General features: G+C 38.0%; 1 long non-coding RNA gene and 1 pseudogene across 1 annotated transcript; both read left to right on the top strand.

The window, feature by feature from the left end:
- Positions 1-1,076: 1,076 nt before the first annotated feature.
- On the top strand, positions 1,077-2,097 carry LOC117211193. The gene is made up of 3 exons (XR_004488221.1): positions 1,077-1,093; positions 1,179-1,379; positions 2,004-2,097. It is a non-coding gene; the product is annotated as an uncharacterized LOC117211193 (long non-coding RNA).
- Positions 2,098-8,020: 5,923 nt separating this feature from the next.
- LOC117211217 lies at positions 8,021-8,149 on the top strand (annotated as a pseudogene).
- Positions 8,150-12,123: the final 3,974 nt, after the last annotated feature.

Genomic DNA, 12,123 nt, shown 5'->3' with positions numbered 1-12,123 from the left:
TTCGTATCGAGTCTGTATCGACTCTGTATCGACTCAGTATCGAGGCTGTATCGAAACGGTAGCAGTTTAGTTCAGTAAGCATCAGATCTGTATCATGATCGCTTGAATTCGACGTGCATCACGTTACGACGACGATATAGAAGTAAACACTTTTAAAGTTAAACATCGGAGTACTAACACCTAACATGTCCTCCACCTCGATGCTGTTCTCTACGCAAACACATTGAAATGAAGTTTTTAATAATTAAATTATAATTTTTCTTGAAGATATGATGCATATACTTTAACTTTAACAATTTACTTTAATAATTAATAATATAATTCAGTGTGATATATGTTACGACCGTTCGCGGAGAGACGCGGTCGCGAGGAAAACGCGTCAGCGAGAGGCGTAAATTCTCGCTACGATTCGGTTAATCGACGCCGCGAAATAGTCGTTCCCCTGTTTCGGTTAAGATAACAGAGGTGGTTAAATGAATATGACACAGTATAGTAAGTTATATTTCACCGTTTATTCTAACAACTTATGGCGAAGGCAGTTACGCTGGTGCGTATGTACGAGATGAGTGAGTGACTGATCTACGGATGTGTATACCTGGTTGAAGGATGTTGACCGTTCGAAGGATGTAAAATCAGTGATGTTCGGAGACGATGCTGTGGCGAAAGAAAGCTAAGGATGGGTGTGTCTAGCGCACGGGACCATCGGATTTGTTGGTGACGATTTTAGTTAAGAGAGTGAGGGAAACAGGCTTCGTTGTTAATTGGTTAAACGAAGGGTCTTAACCGTCCTCGAGAGAAAGTGGTTCGTGGGAGGAAAGTTGCATCATACGTGAGAAATTCTCAACGCGAGAATTGATTGTAATTTCAACAAATAAATAAAAAAAAAAAAAAAAATACGGGAGAAAAACTAATTTTCCCTAGTCAAGCTGTAGTAGACAATAGTCTTTAGAAATGCTTCGGAAACAGACGTTTGTTTGGTTTGAAGGACCTTGACTAGGAAATTCCTGAGATTTATGGAAGGTACTTGAGACTATTGAGGGTACCCAGTATGGCCTGGGCTATATATAATATATACAATATATTTTAAAGCACGGTACGGCACATAAATCCACGTCACAATTTTCACACTCATAGCACGATAGTGTTTTTCAAATTGCTCTTCGTTTTCTATTTTGTAGCGACATTTTGAGGTTGAAGATTCTAAAAGATTATAGGGAAACGGATCGGCATGTTAAAAAGAGCATCTAGTAATGGTATGTTTATATTAACGAAAAGCAACAATTGATACTTGACACTGGCGTATCAAAAACGAAGATAAGAACGTTGTGGGGGCAAAAGAAGTGTGAAACAAGACAAATGAAGATCATTTACTTCAAACGGTGAGCGAATGAGTTAGTAGAGAGTCACTATAGTGGCATGTCGTGATATAAGATGACATCCACGAAAGCCACTATAGTGGCACCTAAGAGGTTAATTTTCAATATTTCGAGATCATTGATTCTTATGGCCGCTTCTATCGACAGGCTTACCAAACTACATCAGTTATATTAAAACTTATTCAAATACTATCGTTGGCAATAAAATTTATACATAATAGACAAATATTATTCATAGTATAATTCGAAATATTAACAAATATCTTGTAATCCTGTGCTTGTACTTTCTAGCATAAATTACCTAATATAATCATTACGCTTTTGTTAACTGCTTCGTAACGCGCGGTATCACTATAATGTACGCTATTAATTTTAGTTGCAAAATCATTAATCAAGAATGATATTGCATTTCCTGTATCGAGAACTACTACTGTTTTGCTTATACCGAGTCGTATTTTTGCAAACAACTTTGCGAACGATTTCGTATCCTTTATGGACATTTAATCAAATCCACATATAATATAAATAATAAATTGTAAAACGACGCTTCTCGTATTTCTTAATGTTTAGTAACTTAGCGTTGGCGATGTAAAAAAACGAATTTATCTTAGAACCAATTAATTCTAGGACAACGTTCTGTTTTAAATTACGTGGAAGTATTCCTCAAATCGATAGAAACAAGTTTCATTACGGTTGGATGTAAAGTGTGAAAATTACTGCGTGTTACGCGAAAAAAATTTTGTTACATTTGCATGTCAAAATATAGGTTCTCCAGATGGCGTACAAGCACGGAGGATGAACTGAGACAAGCTCATACATTTTTATTATTATTCTATTCTTTGTGTAATAACAAAGTTGTGTAAAAAAGTGGAATTGTTACCTATCCTATTATTATTATTTATCCTATCATCTGATAATAAACGGAAAGATAGCAAAGAAATCTCGTTCGTAGCAGGAGCCTACTTTGAGGGTAATGAAACGTAAGTAAATTTATATTTTATTAAATATATTATTAAGGTGAAGTCTAAAAAAAAAGAATATTCCATAAAAGTCTTGTTATTTAGTTAATTGCATTTTAGGGGCTGCGTACAAACCCGAACCAAACGAGGTAGGCGACCACCTAACCTAGCGCGCCACTTACAATAGGAACAAGCACTAAGTATCACGGCCGGCTTGCATGTGTCGCTAACCGACTTGTCTAAAAGAGCTATTCAAATGGTTGAATCGCTTCGTTGACTGGACGAATCGGTGGACTAGACCTGAGCGTCTATAAGCCGGCTTATCTATGTCTAGACCAGGTAGATTTACTTTATTACAATAATAGTGATTGAAAGAAAAAGGGAAAAGCTAATTCTGTTTTTCTACTTGAGCAGAAAATCAACAAATTTGGATCTACTCCAGGAAACCTTTTCGTTTGACAAACTACATTACGAACTACATTATTTGCCACTTGTCTCTACTACTGGAACATACTCTTATATACTGGACTAGATTTCGATGTTCACACACGGCAACTTCTTAAATTCTTTGTTACTTACCTGCTGTACTGGCCGTGTCTGACCCAGCCTGCAGAAACTTGGTGGAAACATATGTAGTTTTAAAAATTCGCGCTTTACATACAGACATCTTATGATAGAGATTATTGGAAGTTGGTCGATAAACTAAATTTGATTAACAGCCTTTTCGAATTTTGCGCGTATGTGACGAGTGTCTTGTAGGTAATATAAAATGATTTTATACAAAAATTAACTTAAAAAACATTATATTTTAATAATCTGTATGTATATCTTACATTTTTAAACATATTTTTAAATATTTTTTCTGTATTTTTTATGATAATTTATAAAACATCTGCTAAGATGTAAGGAAATAAGTATCGCAATAATAAGTTGTTTCATGTCTTTCTCCTGCTTTATTTCGGAAAGAACACACCTTACAATACTTTTTTGTTCCTGTTACAACTACATGGAGCTTTCCATTTAACTGAATTTCGTCGCAATTAACAGTTGACGTCGAAGATCGATCTCGGGATCAACTGGAATCAGGAGAGACTCATATCATTGTTCCTTGGAGTGCCAACCTTGTTTTGGTTTGTTAAGTTTAAAGATAAACAAACTTCCCTTCTTAGGAGAAGGGGCCGCTATATAGTGACACCCACGTTTGGATCCAGTTGATTAAAATTTACAGCTCCTGGCGTTTGTAGTCATCGTGGTTCACTGTGTCGATGTTTATTTGGTGCTGGATTGTTCTTAAGTTGTTTTCTTGATATTATCGCTGCGTTATGTGCTTCAGCAACCGCTGGTTCCGCATCAAACGGACTGTCCTGCTTGGACTCTGGTTTCAGGAGAGCAGTTGCGCTCTGAATTGACCAGCATTAGGCTTAGTTTGTTCCTTGGAGGTGTCACCATGCTGGCACTGTACAAGGAATGTGCTGCTTCATCCTTCGTGGCGAGTTCGCCGTTGGGACGGTCAGGTGGAATGGCTCGACTGCTCTGTAGTGTTCCAAATATCTCCGTAGTCCGATAGCTTGTTCATAGCCCTCCAGCAGGCCTTCGATAATGCGACTCCAAGATATCAGGACCTTGCGAATTCGTTCTCGGTCTCATCTTTGTTTCGGCTTAACGCGGAGATTCTGATTCGGGCCAATTGCAGATATGATCCATCTCGGAGGCGGCGGAGGTGGTGTTTCACATTCTGTTCCGGATAATGATTCTCCGATACGATATTCTTGATCTGGAACGCTTTGTGACGCTTTGTAACAGATTGAAGATGTTTAGTGGCGTTGGATAAGGTTATGCTCAGATAATGACGATGTGGTTGCCGTTAAAGGGGGTGTTGGAGGGGTTGTTGAAGGGGGTGTCGAAGAGGATGTCGAAGAGGATGTCGAAGAAGTTTTCAAAGGTGGTGTCGAAGAGGGGTCGAAGAGGGACTCGATGAGAGAGTCGAGGAGGCAGTCGAAGAGGGGCTCGAAGTGTGTGTCAAAGAGAGCGTCGGCGAGGTTGTCGAAGGAGGAGTCGAGGAAGGAGTCGATAAGGGAGTTGATGAGGGAGTCGAAGAGGGAGGCGAAGGAGGTGCCGAAGGAGGCGTCGGAGGAGGTGTTGGAGGTGTCGAAGGAGGTGTTGGTGGTGTCCAAGAATGTGTCGGCGAGGGAGCCCAAGGATGTGTCGGAGAGGGTGTCCAAGAATGTGTTGAGGAAGGTGTCGAAGAAGGCGTCCAAGAATGTGTCGAAGAGGGTGTCCAAGGATGTGTCGAAGAGGGTGTCGAAGGATGTGTCGAAGAGGGTGTTCAAGGATGCAACTATTTTATCGATTTTTATGGTTTTCAATAACAAATTCTTTTGTGAACAACACATTCGCAAAGCATGTACTTTTGTTATGAACTCTTCCACTCCAACTTCATCGTCACCGAATAAAGTTAGTATATATCTTATTGCATCTTCCGCTGATAACATAATCTGGTGTTGTTGTTCGTTGTGGCATTGGTCTCCGCCATTGCTATCGTTTTTAGGATCAAATGTCGTTTGGGATGTGCTCGCTACAGGTATACAATCCTTTTCTCCCGATTTCACGGTTTTCTTTGTGGTCTTCGTGACAGATTTAGAATTTTTGGTCTTAACTATTTTTTTACTTGTAAGAACTGGATTTGTTTCGCCAACTGCTTGTTTTTGCAGTTTGATTTCTTTAGCGAGGCGTTCGTTCTTTTCTCTTGCTTGTTGTGTTAATAGTCGGATCTGTTCTTGAATTACGGTGTGTTTCTGTATCCCTTGTGGTACTTGCCGTAGATCAGAGTTGATATCTTTAGATGGTAAGTCACACATTTTTTTTCTTTTCTTATTTTCTTTTCTCGAAAATTGCTACTTAGTCCGAGTTTTGGTTGGCAAAAGAATCAAGCTTTACCTTGATATCCGTAGAAATGGAACTTCCGTAGAATGTCCGTTAACTTCAGATTGCGAGTTTATCGTTGATGATGACCCGTAATCCAAGTTAAGTCCGTTTCACGTAGGTAGGAAGTCTTGTTTTCCTAACGAGCACTTATCACTATTGCTTAACTTGATATTTAATTTCACTTTTATATTTTGATATGCTTTTACTCACAAAAATGATTAAATGCAATATTACAACGAAGTAGCGAAGTTACAAAGTATCAGAACAGTTCAAGTCACGCACAAGGATCTACCCAAGACTAGTCTCGTCGTCGAATGCTCGTAGTTTTTATATGAGCGGAGCTTGACGGGGGCGCGAGAGGGGGGAGGAGTGGACCCTGAGTGACCTACGTGATGGGGAAAGTTTGGTTTGGGCCATGTGTCCAAAGGCCAGGTTAAACTCTAACGGTTCATTGTCAGTAGCATAGAATGGTATGGATTTATGTATAGTCCATGTCACATGGGCATTCGGTTGTTCTTTGAACAATTGTCAACGTGGACGAGCGAAAGCAAAATTCTGCAAATTCTGCATTTCCGATAATATACAAGACTGCTTTGAATTCGTTCGATCAATTCCTAACAATATCTATAAACAGTAAACTTAAGGCCCCATTCACAACTACATACACTAGATTGTAATAAATATTTGTTGTATATGTATGTAGCGGCACATGAGTCACAGGACGATTCGAATCGAGAGTGACTTGTGTTATTGGTTTGCCTCGGAGTATTAACACCGTTTCGATGTATGAGATTTAAAAGTAAACAAACTCCGGACAAAACAATATGACCGCTACTTGCAACCATCAACCGGAATCGAATTCAAACTTCTCTGATCAATATAAATAGGCGAGAATGCGCTCTAGAACATTCATTAACCAGTATCATTATAGCGAGTAACATTGAGCAAACGACGATTACAACGTAATATACTTTACTTTTTTTAAATATTTATTAAAATTACAATCACTTCTCGCGTTGAGAATTTTCAGTAGTTTTTCTGGCGTGGCGCAGTAACATGGCTAATTATTTATAAATAGTTATTACTTATTATAGATAAGTATAATGCGTAATATACTAACTCTGTATTTTGTACTTTTTTTTTATTTGGTAGACTATTTACAATCAATTCTCGTTGAGAATTATAAGTAAATTCTTTTGGCGTGGTACTGTAACTTGGATTATAATAATTTATAATATGTTTGATTCTAGTTGGATCTAATGGTATTCTGTACTTAGAGCGATTTTTAATATATCTGACTATCACGAGTATTCACTCGTCTCGTCATTAAATAAATCAACACGTTTGACATCCGCCTCAGCTCATTTGAAAGCCATTTGCATAAATTGGAACCGCCGACCTTGCACAAATCGCTTGTTATTGTTTTAGTAGGGCCGACTTCTTAGAGTAGTCAGTAGAGAAAATGTCATCCATGTATATTTATTCTAGATCTCACAAAGAACATAACCTAACAAACACGATGATGGTACCCCATTGGGGGTAGCCACCCACATGATAATCAAACAGATAAAAAATTCTACCAAATGTCCAAATTAGACAAATTGTGAATGTGAAATTTTAAATAAAAATTAAAAAAAAGTGTATCTTCGCAGAAAAAAAAAGAAAAAAAAATCTTTGTTGAAGTTATCTGTTCGGGGCACGTATGATGAATGCGTAACAGAAATATATTTGAGTATAAGTGTAACTGTAAGTATAAATATAAGGATATACTAATCCAGATCCACACTCTGGCAGCGTAACATTACAACAGAGTTTCGAAGCCATGAGTCTATTTATAGAATTACGAAGACTGGCCCGTCTATATGTCGGATTTTTTCCAAAATCGATCTCGTGCACGCTTACGCAACGAAAGTACGGGATACATACATATGTATTTTCTTGCTCTTCCAACCCATTGCCGTTGCGGTCATTTGTTGCAAATTCGATCGTTTGCATCTGACCTAAATCTTGAGGTTAAAATTTTCTGTTACAAATTATTAATTAGACCTATTTATAACTTATGCTAATCCCATATGTTATAAAATTTCTGCCAGTGCGGTGGTAAACGCAAGGCTAGGCATCTTGAAAATAAGTGCATTAGAAGATGCAGCAATTATTTTAGAACGGCCATCTCTTACTACAAGAATTATAATAGCAGCAAAAATATATTATTAAGAGCTTCATAATAGATTTAATAATAATGATTTAATTGAGGGAATTATTTACCTTTACCCCTTATATTTAGAGAGGGCTATGAAAAATGTACATCTCCTTCAAGAGGCTAATTAGAATACTTCCTATGATGTACATTACCACAATAAGAATCAAATACTTTCCAATGAGCTAGAAGCTCGGCGGGGCAGATGGCTACGGTCGTTAAGGCCGAGATTTGAAGGTGACGCGTCGCGAGTTCGAATCCTCGGTATATGAAGACCGAGATTAAAGAGACGGAAAACCAAAATTTCTGCTTACAACAGGCAAGCGGCCAGCCCCTCCCTTGCTTGTGGTGTGGGCGTACTTTCTGGGAGTGCGCTTGGTAAAGGTGTTTGGTGTTAAGCACCCGGGGGCCCGAGGGCCACACTCACGCACTAGTCTACCGTCGTCCCGCCCGTGGAGGTTTTAGCCGGTAAGAATCCGGCACTACCTTCTACCCGTCTGCACAAGGGTGGTAAGAGGTGTCTATGAAGATTTCCTCCACGTAAAAAAAAAAAAAAAATTTTTTTGTAGTACGGAAGGAGACATGTTTAACACTACCGTAGACAAGGATGGAACACATATATATGTCTTTTTTTTTTACTTATTTGTTGAAATTACAATCAATTCTCGCGTTGAGAATTTTCAGTAATTTTTCTGGCGTGGCGCAGTGACATGGCTGACATATATATGTCGGAGATGAAAGAACACCGGAGCCTTTCGAATTTTGGATAATTCCGCAACATTGTAACCTAGAGTCTACTATAGCTGTAATTAAACAATTGTAGTTATTCAATCCGATTGTAATTGTTTGAGAGTTGTGATAATTAGCTTGGGCTCGAGGCGACAGCCAGTTGCCGAACGTAGCCGCGGTCACGGGATGAACGCTTTGTCTAACAAAGACATGAAATAATTCTATAGCTCTCCTTAAAAAGGAAATAGTTGTAACACTCGACAGTAAACATTCCAACTGTCTCTGTCCCGTAGCTCGCCATACGCAGACTCTATTCTTCGAGTAAGATGATTGCCAGATGTCGATGCGTCTCCGCAGTACATGTTCAGCTAGCCCGAGGGCCCGTTATACATCTAAACAGAAATAAACTAAACATAGCACCCAGCCTCGAGCTTACCTCCAACCATACGCCCATAATAATTACATACAGAAACAAACCAATACTTTACAGCAGCACAGAGAAGCTATGCAATAAAACCACCAAATGGCAAATATTCAAGGAAATAATAGAGAGAAAAATCAGCTGCAACATCCCACTGAAAACACCCGAACACATCGATCAAGCAGTAACAACGCTCACAGAAACTATCCAAGAAGCAGCAAGGGCAACCACTATACCTGAAACAACCAACAGACAAACAAAAACAGTTCCATTAGACATCCTCGAAAAAATTAGAGAAAAAAGAAAAGCGAAAGCAAAATGGCAAAAACGCAGAACACAAGAAAACAAAAAACACCTAAACAAACTCACAAAAGAAATAAAAAACAAAATAAAAGAGCACAACAACAACGAGTTCACAAAGTTCATCGAGTCACTATCTGCTCACGAGAACTACAACTACTCCCCATGGAAAGCCACAAAAACAATAAAGAAGACAACAAAAATGGTACCAGCAATCAGAAGAGCAGACAACACATGGGCAAGAAGCAACGAAGAGCAAGCTGAAGAATTTTCCAACCACCTATGCAACACATTCACCCCACACAACATCAACAACAGCAACTACAATAGTCATACGGACGAGGATGCGCTAACTACTAGTACACCAACTGACAATCACTACACCATACCCAAAGCAACAGCACAAGAAATCAGAAACATAATTGAGAAAACAAAAAGTAATAAAGCACCGGGAATCGACCTAATTAACGGCAAAATCTTGAAAAACCTTCCGCCAAAAGCGATAAGACAAATCACAATAATAGTTAACGCAATACTAAGAATACAATACTTTCCAAAAACTTGGAAACTGGCACAAATCATAATGATACCCAAACCAGGCAAGGACCCACACGAAATCAAGTCCTACCGACCAATCTCACTACTTCCGGTGTTCTCCAAGATACTAGAGAAAATAATCTACGACCGGATAAAACCAATAATAGAGAAGAACCATCTAATACCGGATCACCAATTCGGATTCAGAAACAAACACTCCACAATAGAACAAACGCACAGACTCGTCAATGAAATCCTACAGGCGCTGGAAACAAAACAATACTGCACGGCACTCTTTATGGACATCGAAAAAGCATTCGATAAAATAAACCACACTAGCATACTACAATCAATCAGGAAACAGTTCCCGGAGCAGATATACCAATTAATCAAATCATACTTAAGCAGCAGAAGCTTCATAGTAAAAATCAAAGACACATACTCTGAAGTTAAAGAAATCAAGGCAGGAGTTCCGCAAGGAAGCGTCCTAGGACCAATTTTATACACATTATACACGGCCAACATACCGACAACTAACAATAGCAAAATACTGACATTCGCGGATGATACAGCTGTACTAGTCAGGCACACTAACCCTGCAACAGCAGTTACATTACTACAAGAACATATCACAAAAATAGAAATGTGGCTTCAAGCAAAACAAATTAAAGCAAACTCCGATAAATGCAAACACATTACATTCACACTGCGAAAACAGAAACCACCAAACATTGTACTAAACGGCACACACATAATACAAACAAGGCAAGTCAAATACCTAGGACTCCACTTAGATACACGACTCACATGGAAACAGCATATTAAAGCAACAATAGACAAAATACAGATGGCAAGGAGACAAATGTACTGGCTAACAAGTCGAAAATCCAAACTAAGCGTAGAAAACAAACTAAAAATACATAAAATGGTCATAAAACCAATCTGGACGTACCGAATAGCACTATGGGGAACAGCAGCAATGAGCCATATAACCAAAATAGCGGCAACGCAATCTAAAATATTCAGAACAATAGTAAACGCGTCATGGTACGTTAGAAACGAGGACATTCGGAAAGACCTGGGAATACCAACGGTCAAGGAGGAGATTAACAGAAGTGCAAGAAGGTACAGAGAAAGAATAGCAACGCACCCAAACCGGCTGGCAGCGGAAACGGTCGACACATCAAGCATAAAAAGAAGATTAAAAAGGAAACACCCAACAGACCTCACAAGGACATAATCTAACAAACACGATGATGGTACCCCGCTGGGGGTAGCCACCCACATGTTATATTAGTATACCGCTATAATATTTTACCAAATGTCCTACTGGACAAATTGTAAAATTCAAATAAAAAAAAAAAAATTTATCAAATCGAAGTGTTCACACCATCATTCTGCCAGTTCGTCTGTCAAATCGAAATCAAGTTAGTGAAAATTTTATAAGTATTAACTGTTGGTTACCATTTTGTCAATTAAACTGCTCATACCGTCATTTTATAAGTTGTCAAAGTTCGATTAACCGCCAAGATTCATAGATATGAATCCCTGAATATGAATTCATAGATGTGAAGAAACCCACGCTATTGTTACTATCTTCCCACATTTGACTAATTTGTCATATAATTCGTGAATTACTATGTACATTGCCATGCTTCGCATCTTAGATTTGATAAATAGTGGAAATCTGAAAAAATGATCAATGTACATGTTTCAATCGTACAAATACTATTGAAATCATTCAGGCCTTTTTCTTTTTTTTTTCATTATTTAATTTGTACTTTACAATTTGTCCAGTTGGACATTTGGTAAATTTTTCTAGCTTTATTACTAGATAATAAAAAGTGGATGGCGGGATACCATATTCTAGTTTGTCTATTTTATTTCTTTAGTGAGGTCAGTGATGTGTTTTCTCTTTAGCTCTTTTTTTATGAGAGTTTTGCTCGCTTTAGCAGCCAGCTCATTTGGATGTGTTGCCGTCCTTTCCTTGTTCTTTTCCGCGTACCTGCCGATTTCTTCTTTGACTGTTGGAACTTTTAAATCTTTGCGTATATCCTCGTTTCTGAATCCATATTTAATTAATTTGTTTTTAGTAAGGGCAGCGGCTCCTGTTCCAAGATTTTCATTTTTAAAACTGTTGGTGTAAACGTGCATGAAATTGCACGTAAAGAGCATTAAACAGATTTTTCCATTCCTAAGCAGACAGTACTTCCTTTTTGTATATTACGAGCGATAAGTCGATAACGGATGCCTTTAGTGCCCAGAGAAGCACTTTGTAAAATTTGTTTTTTTTTTGTATAGCTGATAGATTCTAATTCGTCAAAATACAAAGGTTTGTCAATTAGACTTACACTTCAATTACAGTTTAGTGATTTCATTGCATTAAATAATTATTTTTTTATTTAAAATTATGTTCAACTGCTAGAATTACAATGAAATAATATCTTACAAACATTAGGGTCCTTTTTCTATCGTTGGTAATTTTCATCTTTAACGTTGTTAGAATTTAATCTTGAAATTAAGATTAATAATCTGTGGAAGACACAATGTTTATGTTAAAATAATATTATGTGATATTTATTAAACAAAAAATTACAGAACCAAAAATATAAGTGAGTGTTATGGAATGTTGACAGTTGGCTAGTTATTCTCAGACTCGAGGAAGAGGAGGACACGGCG

The sequence above is a fragment of the Bombus bifarius genome, unplaced genomic scaffold, assembly GCF_011952205.1.
Source record: "Bombus bifarius isolate JDL3187 unplaced genomic scaffold, Bbif_JDL3187 scf7180000008218, whole genome shotgun sequence".
Lineage (NCBI taxonomy): Eukaryota > Metazoa > Arthropoda > Insecta > Hymenoptera > Apidae > Bombus > Bombus bifarius.
The sequence above is the reverse complement of the archived record's forward strand: the minus strand, read 5'-3'. Positions and strand labels throughout refer to the sequence as shown.